At 52.3% G+C, this 20,164-nt stretch overlaps 1 long non-coding RNA gene across 4 annotated transcripts; it reads right to left on the bottom strand.

Annotated features, from left to right (window-relative positions):
• Positions 1–1,675: 1,675 nt before the first annotated feature.
• On the bottom strand, positions 1,676–18,182 carry LOC127334465 (uncharacterized). 4 transcript variants are annotated; one of them, XR_011747272.1, is made up of 8 exons: positions 16,473–18,182; positions 16,246–16,384; positions 15,932–16,094; positions 15,769–15,858; positions 15,287–15,371; positions 4,106–4,351; positions 2,683–3,696; positions 1,676–1,956 (listed from the first exon to the last, which is right to left on the bottom strand). It is a non-coding gene; the product is annotated as an uncharacterized lncRNA (long non-coding RNA). The 4 variants fall into 4 exon arrangements; XR_011747273.1 differs by having other exon boundaries at positions 2,683–2,891; positions 3,623–4,351; XR_007872171.2 differs by having other exon boundaries at positions 2,683–4,351.
• Between the last annotated feature and the right edge of the window lie 1,982 nt (positions 18,183–20,164).

The raw sequence follows: 20,164 nt of genomic DNA on the forward strand, positions 1-20,164 counted from the left end.
TCGGACTTATCTCCATGTAACTCTAGATCGTGGGTGTCCATATAAACCCCCGAGCTAAACCCTAGAAGACACACCATCTGAGATGCAATCTCCCCGCATTGCTCTTGGCTTAGCCGCCGACTGAGCCCCCCATTGTAATTCTCCACTGAGTAATAAGATCTAGCAGGACGTAGGCCTTTTACTCTCCGGAGGGGCTGAACCTGGGTAAAACCTTGCGTCCTGTGCATCTCGCTCCGCAGATGGCTATGTCTCCTTGCTCCCGCATCAACGAAGTGCTACACCTTGTAGAACCTGCCATGGTCACATCCACGACAGTGGCGCCAACTGTGGGGCGTGGGACATCGGGCCTCCGAGCTGCGGCGAGGCACTGCTCGCATGTCCGCCGGCCGGTCGCCTCCGGCAGGATGATCGCCACAGGCAACTTCTTCCACATCCAGCCGATCACCTACCACCTGGCTCCATCGCCCTCTCCCACGCTTGGATGGTGCCGGTCGGCACGATCAACCTCTTCGTCGGTCTCGCCGGCGTCAGCGACCCCGTCGAGGTTCGCCCCGGCCAGCTGCACGACCCCTATGCGCCGGGGAAGCCCCTCACGGCCACTCTCCCACTCACGGCCCTGGAGGACGACGCCGATTCGGCGGCCGTGGCGTCGGTCACCAGATCCATCGTCGCTGTGTCACCACTCGGGGACTCCATCACCCTAGTCTCCAACCCCAACTGATACACTGTAATCAGTACTACTTGCAAAACTTTAGTACTAGGATAAGCAGGATCAAAATTCAGATCTTCTAACACAAGTATGTTTACATGCAATACCTTTTAATACCTTTTACTGCTGACTGGGATGGCATGTTTTGCATTCTTGTTCCCTCACAGCCTGTTTGATTGGGGGGATTTAATCTTAGGGAATGGGAATTAAAACGATATGGGACTACAAATCTCTTGTATGGTTAAGGGGTATGGGAATTAATCAGAGATGAGGAAAGGAAATTGAGAGACCCAACTCCCACGTTTTTCTTCCCTGGTGAGACCAGGTAATTAACGTGGGGAAAGGGAATTGGAGAAACGAAACGTTTTGTTTGTTAGTTCCAATACAACTTGCTAACGTCCCGATATCAAAGGCAACCCTTTATTCATGGGCCCAGCGCATGCCGTGACCCAACTCCCTGCTATAACTCCCATCGCAAACCAGACAAAGGAATGGCAATTAAAATCAAACTAGAAGGACCTTGCGCGCCTTGCTGCGCCGTTTCTTGTTGTTCTCGTTTTCTTTTTGCATAACGTGTGCATATTTGGTTTCACTTGGATTGGCATGCTTTGCTTCACACATTACAATGCGATATATCATAGTACATTTCAGGTTTGATCACTTTTTAAGTACGAAAATACCTTGCCAGCATCACCTTCAAGTAAGGGTTCTAAGTTTGCCTAAATAAGTTTTAGGGAGTAAATTTAGAAGGCAACTTCAAGTAGCTATCTGCCTTGGAGCCTGTTTACTGTATTTTCGAGATACAAAAACTTGCCAACATGAAACAAACATATTAGGTTAGTTACCATGCTTTTCAAATAACTATGAGGATAGTTGCCTTGCACTTCCAGCAATTCCTATTTTTCAAACTTGCTAGTTACTAACTGGATCTGAAACTAACAGTTCTATTGGTATAGGACTGGCAAAATAACATCTAGCTTACTTAAGTACTTATCATAGAACAACTTGCCAACAGAGTGAGACAATCGTCTGAATTTGATCAAATAGAGAAATACCAACACTAAATTATAACAAACGTCATCTCAGCTACCCCAAACATTGAAGATTTGTTACAAGCCGAGTACAAACAATGAATGGGGCAAAGCTTTTGCCCCCTTCCAAAAAAAAAAAAACATTGAAGATGCAATATCCTCTGTTCGAAGAATTGTAGATGTATGGATTGTAAGAACATTGAAAGAAGCGAAGAGCTGCATGAAATAATTCAAGGTGAAAATGCATATGATCAAAAATAAATAGCAAGCAGCTAACGTAACTCTAAATGATGGCATTGGATCTATAAATATTCAAGAGTGCCCAGAAAAAAACCATCAGATCCTTGTTCTCCAGAGGTAATTTTAAGATGATAATGTTCTTAAAAGTAAAATTAATCTGTACTATTAAACTCTGATCTCATGTGGCACGCCTGTTTTATCAGTAGTATCTTTTTACTTCTGGATGGTTGTGTCAAAATCCCACCGGGTGTTCATCCACCTGATCAATATTACTTATTTTATTTGACTTGAGCTACAAATTTCCTGGGTTTCTTATTATTTCTTATGTTCTAGGCTAACCACATTGATGCTTCATAATCAAGTTTCTTGTTGTACTACTTGAAACTTGTATTGTTCATCAGAGTAAATCTATTGTCAACAGTAAGTAAAACACATTGGATTAGTAAATTTGAATACTGGATAACCTCCTCACAAGAAAAAAAATTACCCAACTAAATTCCATATAGACAAATTAATAGCAACAATGTGTATATGCCTTTCAGTAATCTTATTTTCATTACACCAAGCAACATATTTTTTACTTGTGTCAACCATAATATTACCCATACTACAGCTTATGAAAGAAGCCAATGCGTTCTAATGCAATTGGTGAAGAAACAAACTATCAAAAGACAAAAGAAAGAAGTATCAATGCATTTGTACCTTGTTGGCTCGTTAGCTAGCATGTAAAAGAAAGAAGAATTAACCGCCAATGGACCTTCACTCAATGCCCTCCGGCATGCTCCACCCGCATCAGTGCCGAGGCTTCCCATCCACTGAGCTAGATGCTGATGCCACCACAGCACCGCATGCGGCGTCCACCCGGCGCTCTGCTTGCCGGTTTCACCTGCCGACCAATCTCATAGAAGAAACTGAAATAATTCATAAAATGTTTAAATACACCCGCACACAGGTGCTAGCTACTCTTTAAATGTTCAAATACACTTGCCGGTTCTAGTCCTGAATGAATGAAACACTAATGTAAGGAACTGCCAAATTAGATGCACGTGAAGACATATAGAACTGAATTCAGAATTCGGTGAGTTGATAAGTTTCTACTGAAAGTACAAAACTCTGGTGACCCAAACTTTAATACTTATAGAAAACATGAAGTAACTGCACAGCGCCTTAGACGTTCGGCGAAATGGAAAGAGAATTAGCATATGAATCAAAACTGAACATAGTTTCCAACCAAAGAATCTCCTATGGCAAAAAAAACTGAATCATAAGAAGGTGATACATTATATATAAGAACAAAATAAATTTTGTTTTCACATTCTGATCATTACACTTCAACAGGTTTAGAAGGTAGTCAGATCCTATGAGCCCAAATTCATCTTCAAGATAAGTAATCAAATGTATATATACTCTACCCACAAAATTACCTACCAGCTTTGTAGTTTAAGAGAAGATTGTGAGAAAATTGTTTGGCTACCAAATTATCTCCAGCTCTAGTTCAAGAGAAGATTGTTGAAACGTCTACACAACCCTTTCTTATACTGTGCATTCAGTCGATGGTAAAATATATTGGCCCTAGCCTGGCTATTTTTCCTATATGCACGGATCATTGCCTTCATATTTGCTTCATATCATCTGAACTCACCTCAGATGCTTCACTTCTGATGGTCAATGCCTCACCTATTTTGCCGTATCATCTCGATTTTTTAAACAACTTATCTGCTTCCATACACATCAGATTTTCTCAGACCTTTGTTGACATATATTTATAGAACACCACAGCAATACTTCAGGAACACCAAGAAATGACATAACAATTAGAAACAATTAAAGAACAATTTTGTATTAAGTTGCTTCGTAGTACTTGAACTCCTTCATGGCCTAATATTGCACTGGTAAAAACATAGTCAAAGGAAGAGAAAATAGTAGAAACCTGAAGTACACGAGCTAGTTAATAACCACCTTCAGTAGATGGATGCGGCGGCAGATTTGAGCACAAATCCTTTTCACATATGAGAAGACACTTGGAATATACAGGAACCATGGGCTAGAATGAAGATGCCCATGGTAAAGTTCATGCAGATCGGACAGTTGCCAATAAAAATCCGAACAGAAACTGCCCCCATACCTTACATATGAACCGACCGCAGAGGGCATGCCCAGCCTCTGCCGTGAAACGAACTACATCAGACCCTGAGGCCGCAACCTCTCAGCACTGTGTGGATGCCACCCGCAGAGCCCCTTGAAACCACCAGTCGATGGGCGGCCTGCAACATGCTGCGAAGTTCACGGATGTTTCCGTCGATTCAGCTCGCGTGACCACCAATCTCTGACCTCTAGTCATCTAAAATTTCCATCGCTCGCCGTAGTTCGCCTGTTGCAAATCATGTATTATTAGTCGCCTAAATCAACGAATACCGCCGCTCGCCCGGCCGCTGGTGGCGACCAGCAAGCGACGGGGGCGGCGAAGACGTGGGATAGGGAAGAGAGAGGACGGGCCGGATGGAGCAGCAAATCAGGATTACTCTACTTTGATGGATTGGCTTGATCAAGAAACCGCCGCCGAAGCGCACAAACCGGCACGAACGCACCAACACACCAACGCACTCGTTCCCTAATACTGTATACGGAGTAAGAGACAAAGCAAAAAACTCCAGCGTAAATTCCATGAGTGGGACCCATGATAGAGACGTGAGAAACGTCCACAAGAGCGCGCACCCCTGCGAGCTTAGAGCATCTCCAACTGCGCGACCCAAACCGCGCCCGCGCGTCCGTTTGGGTCGAGCCGGACAAAAACGCAGCCCAACGCGGGGACGCACCGCAAAAGCGGACGGCCGCGGAGTCCGGAACGACGCAAACCCGGCCCAAATCTGGGACGGGTTTGCGTGGCCGCGGATGGCACGCGGCGTCCTCGCGTGTCCGCCTCGTCCGCGTGGCTGGCCCACCTGTCGGTGCCCCAGTCCTATTAAATGTGGACTGGGGAAGGGGACTGTCCCTATCCAGTCCCCACTCTCTCCACTCCGGCCGCACGCGCGAGCTCGAAGCTTCCGCGCCGCCATGGCCCCGAAGCGCGAGTTCGAGCCGTCCGCCAACGACCACGAGGCCGGCAGCAGCCGGCGATCGCGCCGCCGGCGTTCGCAATGGGGCCGCCGGCGACGCCGTACGCGATCGGATCTACGTCACCGTAGCGGTGGCGCGGATGTTCCGGGACGCCGGCGTCCCAATGCCGTGGGGGACGTGCACCTCCCCACGGGCGGCACCTGAGCCCGGATCGGGTTCCGGTGCCGCCCATCCCGGCGTCCGGCCGCGCCCGCGTCGCGGAGATCCGGAGGCGTCCGGCCGCGCCGCGTCGCGGAGATCCGGAGCGCCGCGCGCAGCTGCCGGCGGACCTCCGGCGGGACCCCGCTTACGGCGACGCAAGTCCCAAGCGGGACTTGTGGTTCGAGGTGGAGCACGATGCGCGCCGGCACACGTGCTTCACCTCCGCGACGGCGCGGCCTCGCGCGCGAGCACGCACACACACGCAAGGCGGGCTGGCCGCCGCCGGCGGCCTCTACATCGGCGAGCAGCCCCGGGCCCCGCACCAGCCCCGAGGCCCAGGCGGAGGAGGACGACCCGGAGGCTGCGGCGGCGCTCGCGGCATCCCGCGAGCGGGCGATCTCGACGAGCTGGCCAAATGGCCGCACCTCGCCGAGACGCTGCGCGCCTCCGCGGCGGAGGAGGCGGCCGAGAAGGCCCGGAGGACGCCCGAGGCGGAGGCGTGGGCCTTCCTCGAGCCGGCGCGCCGTCGGGAGGAGGCAACGCGTCGGGTGGCGCTCGGGAGGAGCGGGAGCGCCGGGCCGCGCGCACGGCGGAGGAGGAGCGCTGGCCACGCTCCGGCTACGAGGCGGAGGCTGCGGGCGCGGCGGAGGAGCAGCTCCGCGGTGAGTCCGCGCGGAGGGCACGGCTGCGCAGCCGGCGAGCCCGCCGAACCCGGACTCCGCACAGGAAAGGGCGCGGTGGTCGCCCTGGCCGGAGTTCCGATGCCCTCCGGCGTTTCGAGCCGAACAGCGCGTCGCCGCCGGGCGTCGTCGTCATCGACGCCGACGAGTACTCGGGGTAGTATCGCCGGCGGCCACCGCGTGCTCGCAAACCCTGGCTAGGGTTTGCTTTTTTTTTAGTTTAAAGCCCATATAGGGCTTTCTTTTGTGTAAAATTTGCCTAAAATAGGGCTAAGTTTAATGACCAGCTAGTTTAAATTTATGTTTTGTTGCTTTCCTTTTTTATTTTCCTTTTTGTTTTATTTTATTACAAATGCGCTGCGTCCGCGCGTTGGGCGCAGCGCGCGACCCAAACGGACACGCGGACGCGGGGCGCTGTCCGCGTGTCCGGGCGGCCACGCAAACGGCCCAAAACGGACGGCCCAGCGCGTCCGTTTGGGTCGGCCGGTTGGAGATGCCCTTAGAGCTCTTAGAAGATTCTCATGTCTAATCTCCTGGTAAACTCCCACCATTAAATTCCTATTCCCCTTCCCAAGTATCGCCAAACACGCTGTCACTGTTCCGTACATAAAATCTTGTTCCCTCACTGTTACGAACAGAAAAGGTGATGGGCTTCAGGTTTGAGGTACAGTCTTTATTTATGTCTGTAGCCTTTCGTGGTAACAAATGCTTTATCAATTTAAAGAATGACTGAATTTCAACTGAGAGGTTTGAGTTATACAGCCGCCTGTGCTGCATACATTCAAGATCCTTGTAATAAGACATTTTGAACTAGGGTGAGATGGCATCATTTAGCAATTTTGAGGGCATCTTGGCGCAAATGAAACTGCTATGTAATCATTAGTTATCCTTCAACTGGGGACCTCCAAACCCAGGTACCATGTTAAACTGCATATGCCAACCTGTTCAACCAAAAGCAGCAGTATTTATTGGGATTCACATGGCATAATATTTCAACAATGATGGCAGTTCCATCAGTGCACATTAGAGCTTGAAACTTAATCTGTTCTCTTAAGAGAAATATGATGTACTCTTAATATTTTTGGGCGTACATCTCTGTCAGTAGTTTTATTATAGCCACCTTACACACTTTCAGTATTACTGATGTTCTCAAATAGCAGTATTATTAATAGCAGTATTATTGATAGCAGTATTATTGGAGGTGAAGTTAATCATGTTATCTGTGTATTTCAGAATTCATGTTTACCAAATGGGGGTGATAAATTTAAGTGGCCTATCAACTAAAGCAATATATGAAATGTACAAAAAATGATTTGTGAGAACCAAATGTACAGCTGCAGAAACCACTCACAGCCATGCTGCCAATCAACATTATATGAAGAAAACATTGACAAATGAATAATTGGATCATGGGCTGGACAAAATAAAATGGCCATTTCTAACCTGAAACTCAAATACAGCAATGGTTCAACATTGCTATTGCTATTAGAATTGTACTAATGCAATTACCATCACTGTGCTACAAATGGATTTACCAACACATTATTGACATTATCAGCAGTATCTTTTTGCAGATATGTCATCCTCCAAGCGCACCCCGTTTCAAGACATAACGAACGGGCAAAACAAAGGTATTGGATTAAGGCAGTTGCTGCGTTGAACTCGCTTTTTATTATTGGACATATATGTACTAATCTCCAGTAACATGTGCCATATATGCAGATCCAAAAGAGGCCGAGAGGCAGAGGAAGAGAGTGGTATGCAAAAAATAAAGAGGAGATTTCGAAACGCAGACGCCAAACATGGGAGCTTAAAAAACAGACAACGACATCTATAGTTGCCGATAGCGCAGTATGTCATACACTGGTACTGCACAATCCGGAGTCACCCAGCTGCAAAACAGAACACCTGCAGGAGGTCAATGTGCTCCGAACTTGTGTCATGTTTTTTAATGCAACTATATGTATGCAATAGGACGTACTGATTTTTGAGCTGAACTGAATTAGCAGATGTGGCTCCAGTTGTTGGACATAACTATGCATCTCACATTACTTCATAGATTCATCGCAATTCCATGCAGATGGTTCACTCAACTATTTAGCAGGTATGATAGTACGCGGCATCATGTTTTCTTTACTATATAGATATGTTTGGTAGGGGCGGTTCTACCGGGTCTAGGGCGGAGGTTGTAAGGGTGGAAGTGAGGGCGGAGAGGCTGGAGGGCTCGGCGCCGGCGGCTGGGCGCCGGCGCGGAGGAAGGAGGCGGCGGCCAGGGTTGGGTGCAGGGGGTCTCCCGTCTCCCTTCAGGAGACGAGACGGTATGATACTGAATATTTGTCTGATTAATCACGAAGGGTACATGTGTTTATATAGGAGGACGGCCTCCTCTAAACCCTAATTTACTTGGGCTAAGCCCCTAATTTACTTGGGCTAAGCCCACAACTAGCCACTAGTGGGCTTCTTGCGTGTATAGGTCAGACCGACCATAACATCTCTCCCCGCCTTCTCAAACAGCTCGTCCTCGAGCTGAACTTCTGGAAACTGCTGGCGGAGATCTTCAAGCTTCTCCCAAGTCGCCTCGTCCTCTGGCATGCCTGTCCAATGCACCAAGACGTGCCAAACACCACGTCGCTGCTGGGCCTTCATCACGCGAGCCACACTCGCCGGGGCAGGCTCGAGACGCCCATCCGAAGTAGGTGGAAGAGCTGGTGGTGCAGACGGAGGGTCGCCACGGTAGGCCTTCAGGAGGCCGACGTTGAAAACGTCGTGGAGGCGCGAGCCCGCGGGCAGCTCAAGACGGTAGGCGAGCGTGCCGATGCGCTCCAGCACACGGAAGGGACCGGCGTAACGAGGTCCCAACTTGCGCCTGGAGCGCGGGTCCAAGGACTGGGTCGTCCGGTGAAGAAGGCGTAGCCAGACCCAGTCGCCCACCGCAAACTCCGCCTCGCGATGGTGTGCATCATAGTACCTCCTGGCCAGCTGCTGAGCCTGAAGAAGTCGCTGGCGCGCCTCGGCCCGATGCACTCGTCGCGGGTGCGCGACGGGTCATCCGCCGTCTCAGTACGTGCCGTGCCAGGCGCATAGGGAAGCATCGCCGGCGGTGGCCTCCCGTAGACCACCTCAAAGGGAGTGGCGTGCAGCGCGGAGTGGTAGGACGTGTTATAGCAGTACTCGGCCCACGCCAGCCAGTCCACCCAAGCTCGTGGACGATCCCCGGTGATGCAGCGCAGGTACATGGCGATGATCTTGTTGACGACCTCGGACTGGCCGTCCGTCTGAGGATGAAACGCCGTGCTCATGCGGAGCTTCACGCCCGCCAACCCAAAGAGGTCCCTCCAGACGTGACCCGTGAACACAGGATCACGATCACTGACGATGGAGGACGGAAACCCGTGGAGGCGAACGATGCCGTCGAAGAAGGCGCGTGCCACGGACGCCGCCGTATAGGGATGGCCGAGGGCGATGAAGTGCGCGTACTTGGAGAAGCGTTCGACCACCGTGAGGATGACGGACTTGCCGCCAACCTTCGGCAGCCCCTCGATGAAGTCCATGGAGATGTCCGCCCACACCTGGGACGGCACGTCCAGCGGCTGCAGTAAGCCCGCCGGTCGGAGCGTCTCCGTCTTGTTCCGCTGGCATGTGACACACACCCGCACCCAGTCTCGCACCAGGGCGCCATCCCCTAGAATGTAAAAATCAGCGCGGAGACGGTGCAGGGTCTTCTGGACGCCCTCGTGACCTGCAGAATGCGCCAAGGACAAGGCCTGGTGGCGCAGGTCTCCATGATCCGGCACGAAGATGCGGCGCCAATGGAGGAGTAGTCCCTCGTCCAGGCGCCACGGCGCGGCCAGCTCGCCGTCGGCCAGGCGCTGGCGCAGCTGCTGCGCATCCGCGGCCTCGGCAGTAGCGCGGCGAACCTCGTCGATGAAGGCGAAAGATGGCCCGGAGTGGATGCAGAGGACCGCACCGACCGTGGGCACGTCCGCGGCGTCGTCAACGTCGCGGCGGGACAGGGCGTCGGCGACTGTGTTGAGGCGGCCGAGGCGGTACTCGACGGTGAAGTCGAAGCCGAAGAGCTTGCTGATCCACTGATGCTGCGGCACTGTGGAGAGGCGCTGATCCAGCAAGAACTTCAGGCTGTAGTGGTCCGTGCGCACACGGAACGTCCGGCCACAAAGATACGCCCGCCAGTGGCGCACCGCCTGGACCAGCCCGATCAGCTCGCGCTCATATGCGGCGAGCTTGTGGTGGCGCGCGGCGAAGGGGCGACTGAAGAAAGCGAGTGGCCCCTCGCCCTGGTGAAGGACGGCGCCGAAGCCGATACCGGAGGCGTCGCAGTCCACCACGAACGGCTCGTCGAAGTCCGGCATCTGAAGAACGGGGCCCGTCGTGAGTGCCCGCTGCAGGGCGGCGAAGGCCGTCGTCGCCTCCTCGTCCCAGGAGAAGGCGTCGCGACGAAGCAGGCGCGTGAGAGGCGCGGCGATGAGGCCGAAGTCCTGGATGTACCGCCGGTAGTATCCTGTGAGGCCCAAAAATCCGCGAAGAGCTCGCGGCGACTGGGGCGTCGGCCAGGCGGCGACAGCGGCGACCTTGTCCGCATCCATCGCGACACCGTCGGCGGAGATGACGTGGCCCAAGTACGCGACGGAGGTTGTGCCAAACGAGCACTTCGAGCGCTTGAGATGAAGATGATGCGCTCGAAGCTCGTTGAAGATGATGGCCACGTGCTGCAGGTGCTCCGCCCAGGATGCGCTGTAGATCAAAATATCATCAAAGAAAACAAGCACAAAGCGGCGTAAGTAGGGGCTGAGCACGTCGTTCATCAGGGCCTGGAAGGTTGCCGGCGCGTTGGAGAGGCCGAACGGCAACACCAAAAACTCGTAGTGGCCATGGTGAGTGCGGAACACCGTCTTGGCGATGTCGTCCGGGTGCATGCGCACCTAATGATAGCCCGAGCGCAAGTCGAGCTTGGTGAAGAAGCGCGCGCCATGCAGCTCGTCCAGGAGCTCATCCACGACGGGGATGGGGAACTTGTCCTTGGACGTGACGGTGTTGAGGGCGCGGAAGTCGATGCAGAAGTGCCACGTGCCGTCGGCCTTGCGCACAAGGAGCACGGGGGCGCAGAACGGCGACGTCGAAATCCGAATGATGCTCTGTGCTAGCATGACCGCCACCTGGCGCTCGAGCTCGTCCTTCTGCAGCTGGGGGTACCGGTACGGCCGCACAGCTACGGGTGCCGTGTTCGGCAGCAGGTGTATGCGGTGGTCACAGGGCCGCGAGGGAGGGAGGCCATGCAGCTCGTCGAAGAGGTCGCCGTGCTGCTGAGGTAAGTCGGCCAGGAGCGGATGCGCCTCGTCAAGCGCGGCGGCCATCAGGTGGAGCTGCGGGGATGCGCCGGTGCTGCCTACGCCCGTCCAGTGAACACGGCGGCCGCCCTCGCGCCATGTTGATGAGGGACAGCACGTCGAGGTCCCACAGGATGGGGCCTAAGGTGCTCAGGAAGTCGAGGCCGAGGATGAAGTCGTAGCAGCCCAAGTCGATGCCGACGCAGTCGATGGAGAACGGCTCGTCGCCTACGAGCACGGGAACCTGTCGCGCCACGCCCTGGCACGTAAGACGGTCCCCGTTGGCGACGGTGACGCTGTACTTCTCCGATCCCGCCAGCTGGAGAGCGAGGCGGCGCATGGCGGTGTTGGACAGGAAGTTGTGCGTCGAGCCCGTGTCCACCAGCGCAGTGAGACGCTCCCCATTGATCGTCACCGGGAGCAGCATCGTCTTTGCCGTCTTGATGCCCGCCATAGCATGAAGAGAGACGACGAAGGCGGACGCGTCGACCGGTGCGTCGGTCGTGACACCGGCCTCAGTGACGGTGGCGGCCGCGAGCTCGGCGGTGAGGGCCTCCACGTCGGCGTCGTCGACGGTCTCCAGGTAGAAGAGGCGGGCGCACGTGTGGCCCGGCGCGTACTTCTCATCGCAGTTGAAGCACGGCCCACAGCGGCGCCGCTCGAGCTGCTCCGCGAACGTCGGCCCGCTTGAAGGGCCGAGTCGGCGCGAGGAGGGCACGGCGGCCGCGCGGGGCGCGGCGGGCGGTGGCGTCGGGGCGGGTCGGAGCGCGGGACGAGCGGCGCCACGTTGCGCGTAGACCTGTGCATGGCAATGGCGCGCTGATCGTAGGCCCGTGCGTAGTACATGGCCGTCTGCAGGTCCTCAGGCTCGCGCATCTCGACGTTGACGCGGATGTAGTCGGGGAGGCCGTCGACGAAGAGATCGGCGCGCTGCCGCGCCGAGACGCCCGGGGCATGGCACGCGAGCGCCTAAAAGTGGTCGGCGAAGTCCTGGACCGTGGTGGTGAAAGCGAGGCGTCCCAGCTCGGCGAGGCGGCTGCCGCGGAGGGTCGGCCCAAACCGCTGGAGGCACAGGTCGCGGAAACGCTCCCAGGACGGCATCCCGCCCTCGTCCTGCTCGAGGCGTAGTACCAAGTCTGCGCGGCGCCCGTAGGTGATAGGAGGCGATCCACGTGCGGTCGGCGCCGAGCGTCCGCGCCCCGAAAGAACCGCTCACACCGGTTCGGCCGATTCGGGGGTCGATGGCGCCGTCGTAGGTGGCGAACTCCGGCTTGGTGAAGCGGGCGAGCTGCGTGCCGAGGCGTGACCCGGAGGCGCCTCACGGCGGCCGGGGTGAAGGACGTGCTCTCGGCGAAGGGGGCGACAAACCCGCCAGATCGCCAAAGGTGTGGGCGGGCTGGCGAACCGTCGTCCGCGCCGCGATCCCGAGTGTAGACGAGCGACGCGTCGGTCCATGTGGGGATTGGCGAGGGCGATGGCGGCCACCACGCGGGGCGGCCCTTGGCGCGGCGCAGGCGGGCGGTGTCGGGGGTAGCGGACGAGGGCCGGGACGGCGGCCGGTGGGGCGGCGGGTGCTGGCCGGCTTTGATCTCCGCGAGCTCGAAGCGGATGGCGCGAGATCGTCGGCGAGGTCCGCCGGTGTAGCGAAGCGGGAGGTCGAGGCCCGTGGGGGCGGCGGCGGCGGCCTGGATGGCAGCGGCGGCCCCCTGGTCACCGTCGGCGGCGGCGGCGGCCCCCTGCGGCGCGTGGGCGCCTGTCATGGCGGCGGAGGTGGCGGGGGTGGTGTTGGTGGCGGCGGCGGACATGGCGGGGATGGGTTCGACGAGGAGGCTGTTGGAGCCCATTAGACCTGGGCAATCTGATACCAAAGTGGTAGGGGCTAGAGTTCTACCGGGTCTAGGACGGAGGTTGTAAGGGTGGAAGTGAGGGCGGAGAGGCTGGAGGGCTCGACGCCGGCGGCTGGGCGCCGTCGCGGAGGAAGGAGGCGGCGGCTAGGTGTGACGCCCCGGAACCGGTACCATGAGGATTCCAGCGATCCCGCCGAAATCCGCACGATATCGATTCAAAGACGCCCTCCGACACGACGTGCGCGAAGAATCACACACGTGATGCCAGAGGAATTAACACGAGCGGTAACATTACAACAGGATTACAATAGAGCCACAAGATACATACATATTACAACAACGACTCCAACGAGTCAAGATACAAATATACAATACAAAGATCCAAATCATACAGAAGATCGAATACATCCGAGTACGGACAAGATACAAATTGGACTAAGAGTCCTAAAGATAACAAGTGGCGTCCATAACCCTGCCCAGGCCAAGCCGGAAGGGTAACCTCGCTAACGTCGTCTTCATCGAACATATCTTCATACCTGCCCGGTTATATCCCGTAGAAGCAGCAATAAGTACGGGTTCGTACTTAACAAGACTTCAAGACGTATAAGCATTCGTCAACCAGTCGTCCTTTGGCTATACCTGGGCATGGGAAGCCCGGCCCGAACGGCCCGACCCGACCCGGCCCAAAAATCCCGGGCCGGGCCGGGCTTTTTCTCTCTATCGGGCCGGGCTCGGGCCATCATTCTTCAGCCCGTAATTATATCGGGCCGTGCTCGGGCCACAGAAAAAAGAAAATTACCATTAGATCGGGCCGGGCCGTCGGGCCAGCCCGGAAAAAATCGAGCTTTTTCGGGCCGCTGGCCGGGCTCGGGCCAAAATTTGCTGAAAGTTGGTCGGGTCGGGCCGGGCTCGGGCCAAGGATTTCCCGTCGGGCTTTTTTCGGGCCAGCCCGAAGCCCGGCCCGGCCCGAGAAATGCCCAGGAAGACTTGAGGCACGCAGGGGACTTAGAGGACGCAAGAGGAACATCATAGGCAATATGGTGGGATTAAGCGGCAGCGCGCAAGCACTAAAAACCTATAGAGACACTCTACAACATTCGTCTAATCAGAGAAGGTGAGAGGGCGCACAACTAACAGTTCTATACTCTGCAAACATAACACAGCCAACGCTTTCCCCCTTCGCAAAGAAGTACTTACAAAGGCACCCACACGGTTGTCAAATTTTAACCATTTATTATGGAAGTTGTACTAACTTACTACACAAGTTATTATGATTGAAACAACAGGTGTAAGTTGTCTATGATCGAGTCATACAGCTCCAAGTCGTCCATAACCGCGGACACGGCTTATCGATAAGATTGTAACCCTGCAGGGGTGTCCAAATGTGCCCACACGCACGATCAACCCACTTACGACAGGTGGATATCACGACACGCACTCTCCTTCACGACAACAATGTCCAGAAAGTCACCTAACTAAGTTAAACCCGTATCAGAGTCCGGCCGTGCTCCGAAGCGGACTCAGCTATTGCGTCAGCGTACTAGGTGATCAGTGCCCAGCGGGATGACCACTTCGCAGCGGCTCCGCAACCTACGAACGTGCAAGAGACAACGGGGTACAACGCCGCAAAAGTAATATCATATCATCTGACCACAAAGAAACAAGCTTGCACGCCCGGGAGAAATAAAACATTCAAACTAATTGTGGCCACTGGACAAAGCTGTAGATTCCGGCAGTGGTCGAGGGGAGACCCGGTAAGCATACCCACGTGTGGTTAGAGCGCTCAGTCTCGGAACAGATAACAAGAACTCGGGGTCCTAAGATATTTAGGAAACACAAGTGAGCCGTCACAAAACGAGCAGCTGACCCACCGATGCCTCCGCTAAACAAATATCAACAACTAAAGTAGCCATGATTCTTCCCAACATATAACCCGATAAGATAACAACAACAGTAACAAGATAAAACAGCACTAGCATGCACTACGACTCGCAAGGGCAGACTCGATAACCAAACAATAGCTGTAGGAGGTGGTGGTGGCAATATGGGCTGCTTGAGATAACATGTGGAAGGGACACGTGACAAGAACGCGACTTAAGGATAGCATGAGGGAGAAGGCAAAATAAAAATAGGTGAGCGACTCCTGCAGGGACAGGAGTATAGAGGAAATGCTTGCCTGTTAAAGCTTGCCGAGGGACATCCGGAGAACTTGTCGTATCTCACCACACCACTTCGTGATCCTATCCGGGAAGAAGCAAATGCTGGAAAACACAACGGATGCAAATCTTACTACTACGGAAGAAGAATCGGCATGATCAAGATATGATATGCATGACATGGCAATGATGATGCGATGCACCTTATCCAAATTAACCGGAATCGGAATTCCGACAAACAATTATTAGGTTCGAGTTATTTTCTACCCCGCATATTAAATGTTGGTTAGCATGGCATGGGTGAGCTATGCAAAATTAAATGGAACCGGGATAAAATAATAAAAATCCCAAACATTCCATATTTATCATTAGGTATAACGCTATTACCCGAACAACTCGGCGTATGCAATACAATATGATTACTTAGATGCAACAAGATATATAGCATTTTAGAAAATGAGATAGGTTTGGGAAAACTTTGGGTTTCTAAGAGAATGTTAACCTTGAACCGCGACAGACCGCAAGTAGATCTCGACGACGAGGAAGTAGAGGTCGCGTTGGACATGAAGGGACACGGACACGGTCGGATAAACTGCAAGACGCGGAGCAAAGATTAAAAGATTTGGCCGGCCGAACTACATGTACAACAGCCAGGCGATGGTTACCATTGTCTAGCAATTGGCCAGCTCGTAGATCGAGACGCCATGATCTGTACATGGTAGTGGAGTTGAACAAAAGTTCTGCGTATGCAAGTGAGCAGATGACCTACAGCTGCTGTCGCCGGATCCAGGAAGAAAAGCACGAGAGCTGCTGGTTCATGAGGAGCGCCTGGGGCAACAAGCAAAAGAAAAGGTCAGGTCGCAGCGCTGGAGTTGCTGCTGCTCGCGCCCACGCCAGGCGGAAAGACGGGAGGCAGATGCTTAACTGACGAAACTGAATACTGGGTCGGGCGAACAGGGTGCAGGCTGCAGACGATCACCTTAGTGCCGAGCGCAGGTTCAACGTTGCAGGGCGAACGGAGACGGGAACTGCGGGACCAGAGGTACACTTCGTTGCGGCAACTCGATGGAGACAGCCCTCGACCAGAGGATTACGAAAGCGGCGCCAGCGACGACGACCTGCAGAGGACGGCGGCGGTCAACACCGGGAGCACGTCTACGAGAAGGGGAGAGACCATGGAGAGGTCGAGTAGATGCGAAACCTCACCAGGAACGTGTTGGTGCGGTCAGCGAGGTCGGAGGATGGACGGAGCAGCCGGAATCCTCGCCGGAGCGCGGCGGCCGGGGATGGGAATCCGCGAATTTGCCATTGATTGGGAGAACGCCGGCTCGATTCCTTGGACGAGCAGGACCGGGGCGACGAGACGGAGCTTCTGGTGGTCTCGGACGGGCGTGGGGTGGTCAGCTGCGGCGGCGCCATGGCCAGCTAGGTGCGGTGGTGGCTTTTCTGTGTGTCAAGTGGCTGTTTTTCTCATGCCTTGTGCGTTTAGTTTTGGACGAGGGGAAAACAAGTGGCGGCGCAAGGAGGGGAAGATGGAGGAGGTTAGGGTTTGCTGAGGAGGGAAAGGAGCAGTTGTTGAGGAGGTGACGTCGGCCATGGTCAAAAGAGCACCCTCTCCTTGTGAGCATGAAGAAGACGACAGAGAAAAGGGTAGTTTGGCTGCTGCACTACTGTCTCTCTTCTTCTCTCTTTTCCTTGTGCTTTTCTTTATTCCTCTCACAGATTTGTAGAAAACAAAAACGAGAGTGGAAGGTTTTGAATGGATTTTCTTTTGTAGCACTTGCAAACATTTTAAAATATTTGTACTCAGCTTATTTGTTTTTAAAAATATATATATATATGAAGAAAGGTGGGAGGTTTATATTTAACCTTGGAATAATTTTGCAAGCAAACATAGAGTTTTAATAAAATAATTTTCTCGAGATATTTTATTAAAACATGCAAAGTGATTGATGCCATGATTATGCATAAAAGAAAACAAACAAACAAATCTAATATGGGGATTTCTCCTGGGTCGCTACACTAGGGTTGGGTGCGGCTGGGCGCAGGGGGTCTCCCGTCTCCCTTCAGGAGACGAGACAGTATGATACTGAATATTTGTCTGATTAATCACGAAGGGTACATGTGTTTATATAGGAGGACGGCCTCCTCTAAACCCTAATTTACTTGGGCTAAGTCCCTAATTTACTTGGGCTAAGCCCACAACTAGCCACTTGCGTGTATAGGTCAGACCGACCATAACAATGTTGCTCTCTAATCTTATTTATACCAATGTTTGCATTGTTCAGGTGGTGAGTCTACTGTGGGTTGCAGTAATGTTTCTCTCGATTAACAGGGCACATCCACTTTGCACTATGATAACTCTGGCCCAGCTACAGACCTAGCAAACAATCGGGATGAATAGATTCAACAACGGAAAAAACATCTAAGTGGTCAAAGCTGGTATGATCGATTGTCTATCCAGCAAAAAGAAGATCATATACACAGACAGCGTATATCCCGCCAGCAAAAGAAGATGGCTGCAGCCCAGAGTGGTGTTAATTGTAAAGAAGTGTCTGAAAAAACAGCGGCGCCCTCACTGATTTCACAGCATAGCCCATTGAGGAACGTAACCAACGTTATAAAACTGGTACATAAACCTGATTCAAGTCAACGTTATAAAACTGGTATATGGCTTAATTGTTTCATGTGTGGCTGCAGGGCTACGTTCATATGCAACGCCGGAGCGATCTTGGTGAATGCGGAATATTACCTAGAACATGCACTTCTCAGGATACACCTGGTAACAACCTCAATCATTCTCAATACTATGCTTTTTACCTATTGCCATAAGCTGACAGGGCAACCTATTTGTTTTACATTATTTACTGTAGGTATTGGGGGGATTAGATATGGATATTCCGGCATGACCAACGATCTTACCACACCATGCAGTGATTCACTTGAGCGACGAAGATACAACTGATTGGCTACACAGTACTTGTAAAAACTGAATCAGCATTATAAAACAGGGTATAAACAAGGGGAAATGCAACAACCTGTAGAGAAACTGAAAAAAGCATTATAAAGCAGGGCAAAAACAAGGGGAAATGCAGCAACCTACGTAAATTTTAGGTTTCATTGTCATAGAAAATGTAGAAGATTTGAATGGTCATAGGCTTGCCGACGTAAATTTTAGGTTTCATTGTCATAGAAAATGTAGAAGATTTGAATGGTCATAGGCTTGCCGACGTGGTAGTTCTATCATATTTTGCATAACTACTTATTTCGGAGTTTGGTATGCTTCGTACATCACAGAGGCAAAGTGAGATTATACACTAAAATTATCATTCTACCAGGCCAGAAACAAACTATGTTTGTTTACTTTTGTGGACTTTCTATTATTTTGCCATCAGTCACCAACATCAAGAACACGTAGTTTTGAGAATACTGAAGATGATCCAGAAACCATAGATTTCCAGCCTGAGCTCTACCTGCGATTCGATCATTCTCATCAAGTAATGAATGCATTTGTATTTTTGTGTGTATCGGATTCTTTGCAAACCCAAATACTTCTCAGGTTAGAACTTAACATAAGAACTCTCTTCCTATTTACTAATATAAGGAACCCATGTTTCTCACTGTATCTGAAGTCCTAGCTAGCATTTACAAGCAAACTAATGAAAGGTCAACTGGACCACCCGCCTAACTTCCAAATCAATTTCTTTTAAAATCCATCCATCTCTTGGTCAATTCGCCATTCCCGCACAAGAATCAACAAAAAAATCAAAGAAAGTTCAGTTCTGCACACCCACGTCTGTGTACTAACAGGCTCAAATCAATCAATCGGGTAATTTCGTGCCAATACAATCAACATCTTAGGGGAGGGCAGAAGCGAATTACCAATGGAAGCCGAGGTTGGTCGACCTGGAAAAAGATGTCATCGGAGGGAGCGGAAATCCAGATGGTGATAGAGCGGTACCTCGAAGCCTGACTTCGCGTGCACCGTCGCGCAATGCCGCGGCTCCGAGCCGCAGGGCGAGAGGATGGGCGAGGACCATCGGCGACGGAGAACGGACGGACTGGCAGCGGAGGGGCATAGACCGGTGCGGCCCGGCGTTCCTCGGTTCTCGCTCCAGTACGCCTGCTTGTCCCGCGGGAGGAGGAGGCCAGTGTTGCGGAGACCTCGAAGGCGAGGTGGCCACGACCACGTATCCGGTGGATACGACGCCCTCATCCTACGTCGACGAGCGGGGGAGCGGCGGCGTCACAGGGGAGGGGCAGCAGGACCTTGCGGGGTGGTGGAGACGAAGGGCAAGGGGAGGAAGATAGTGAGAGCTAGAGATTGGAGAATGGGGAGTATCCAATTTCGCTTCTGTTTTTTTTTCCGCACGGGGGGCGTGTCACAAGGGTCCAAGAAAATTATGCTACTGTATGATTATTTGATGATCTTTAAAGTTTTTAATCTATATTAAGATTTTTTTACTAATTTTATATTGAATATTACATTAAAGAAAAATTATCGTCAGTATTTCATAATTACGCAGGTCATTCTATGGTTTGCAGAGTAGATGTTAAATCTAATACAATACTAGACATGATATATTTTATGTGACATTCTTGAACATGTATAGTTTCATTTAGTCTTGGATCCGGATATGAAAATTGTATTTCTTTTGTTTTGGACATGTTTCCATGCTAAAGATTATGAATCGCATAAAACTATGTACTGTTATAAAAAAGCATGGATAATTTAGCTTAATACTACCTCCGTTTCTGATTTAATCAACGCTAGACACCACGTACTACGTGCTCTTGACCACCACAACCAGGGACGGAGCTACAAAATTGATGCCATGGTGTCACCTCTATGTTCGCTGGTGTCATCTTTACAAATAATGAGTGCTTAGTGTAGATTT

Source organism: Lolium perenne, chromosome 6, assembly GCF_019359855.2.
Source record: "Lolium perenne isolate Kyuss_39 chromosome 6, Kyuss_2.0, whole genome shotgun sequence".
Lineage (NCBI taxonomy): Eukaryota > Viridiplantae > Streptophyta > Magnoliopsida > Poales > Poaceae > Lolium > Lolium perenne.